Raw genomic sequence first — 2,634 nt, 5'->3', positions numbered from 1 at the left:
GTTAATTGTACTTTATTTGACTATCACTATTTAATTTTTAGTTTTCTCTAACTTTGCTCAGCAATGCTACTGCTAATTGTACCTCTGACTTTCTACTTGAAGATGATGTGTTGCTGCAATTCATGTAATCATGTTGTTTGTTGTCACTTTTTTTGAGACCCCTTTAAATATTTAATATCAAAGTAAAACATAAATGAACATAAAGTAATACCACAAAATTAAATAAAACATTAAAACATATTCAGAATTTATTTGTTTTATTTCAAAATATATACAAAATGATTAAGATATAGATTTATTCATGTGGTTTAGTTTCTTTATTACATGTCTCTAATTAGAAGAAAAAAAATTACTGAATAATTTGAGATGATGTAAACTTGATAATTTAATTAATTTCTATTGTATCATTTTAATTTTATGAATTCAAACAATGTTTATGAATGACAAATCATTTTATTTTCCCTGTTTAATTCATTTTAATCAATCTAATTAAAATAACTAAGGTTCTCCAACTTCTGTCCAATGTTTTAGTAGTTGGATTTAAAATTTATATATATATATATATATATATATATATATATCAAATTATTAATATTAATTGTTATGAATTTATGATCATTAGAGCTGTGATAACAAATTAGGTTTATACAGCTGCACGAACATAGACATTGTTTTATTCGCACAAAAATGATTACTACTCGATAAATATTAATGTATTTTATTTTCATTTTTTTTGTTACAATTTTATTTTCATGCTTTAGTAATTGAGTAATGAAAAAAAAAATTCTAAAAATACAAAGTGATTTTAAAAAAAAATATAATTTAAAGTGAGCATCAAATAAAATAAATATGTGAGAAGTATTTTACTCTTAGATACATATATCTAGCTCTAATGCTAATTTCTTACTTGAAAGTAAACATAATTGATGAAAAATTATTTAAATTTATGAGAAGGGTACTAATAATATACTCTCTTAATATATTTTCTATTATTAGTTAAAATTCATTGAATAATATAAAATTAGAAGAGAAAAAGTTCTTAAATAAATTGTGAAACCTACTAACTTATGTATTTTTAATAAATTTTAACCTACTAGAAAGAGTGTGTTAAAAAAATAATGTTAGATAATACATTTCTAACATTTATCATTTATTAATAATATGATATGATTTAAAATGAGTACCAAATATATATGAAGTAGATTTCACACATCGAAACATATTTTACTTCATTGCTTATAATATTATTTAAAATGAATAATATTAAATACAAAAGTGATTGACGGTGAGTAACATATAATTAAGTGCATTTGTACAAAATTTCTTAGTCTTGAAGTTTAACTCGACTATAATAAGTTTTTGGAATCAAATTTACTTTTTTCTAAATAAAAAAAATATGCACATGAGAAAAATTTTCAGATATTAAGACATGTCTCACTTGCTTCAATGCTTGTCCTTTATATATATGAGATGGATTTCACACATTAAGGCATGTCCTACTTCAAAGCTTATAACACTATTTAAAGTGAGTAGTATCAAAAACTCATGAAAAAATGTTGGTGAGTAACATGTAAGTGCATCTATAAGAGTTCTCTAATCTTAAAGCTTGATTTGATTATAATAAGTTTTAATTTATAGTCTAATTCACATAAACTTTATTTTTAAAAAAATACGAAAAAAATTTCACACACTAAGACATGATTCATATTTTGATACTTCAATGCTTATCTGTTATGTGATAAAATTATGTAAATATAATTCATGAATAATTATTCAAATTCTTAAGAATATAATTTAAGAGTTAAATATGATTTTATTTCCTATAAATAAGATAATGTTCACTTTTATTTTTTATTTTTATTTTTTTATATACATACTTTTAATTTTTAAAACCCTTATTCATAAAAATCTGTCATGTATAATCTGTATTTTCATAAATAAATTATCAAAGGAGGATAAATGTATGTTTGTTTGTAAAGAACAATAATCTTATCTGATACTTTTTATAAATAGAAAATAAAAATACTTTTTTGAGAGGCTAAAAAGTAATAGTATCATATTTGTAGATATTATATTTTATTTATTTGTAGAATCAAATTTGATACTAAAGAGATATAAAAATTTACATTCATTTATGCACGCACAATCATTCAACTAATTAAGTTAACTTCTTTTATATTTAAAATGAGTATCAAATATTCATCTAAAAATAATTTTAACATCAAGAGATTTCACACATTTATACATGCATTACTTCAATGTTTATTTGTTATGTAATTAACTTATTTATTATAATTACATGAAGATTATAATAACATCGGTGTAATTTTTATTAAGTATTACACAATTCAATAAGTTTTATATTAAATATGAATTTTGTAAATTCAACTGTTAGATTAAAAGTTCATATAACTTTATATGTTTATATATAATTTTGTTAAAATTGAACAACAACTTGAAAGTAATTAATGTATTCATATTTTAATATATTTTGAAATGTATATATTACATTAATTTTATTTTATAATAATGAAGTATCAAATTATTTTGGATTAATATAAAATTTTGCATAAATAATTTAAGAGTAAAAAACTTTTAATCTAACAATTGAATTTATAAAATTTATATTTAATA

The sequence above is a fragment of the Cajanus cajan genome, chromosome 9 (assembly GCF_000230855.2).
Source record: "Cajanus cajan strain Asha chromosome 9, NIPB_CcT2T_4, whole genome shotgun sequence".
NCBI classification, from domain to species: Eukaryota; Viridiplantae; Streptophyta; class Magnoliopsida; order Fabales; family Fabaceae; genus Cajanus; species Cajanus cajan.
The sequence above is the reverse complement of the archived record's forward strand: the minus strand, read 5'-3'. Positions refer to the sequence as shown.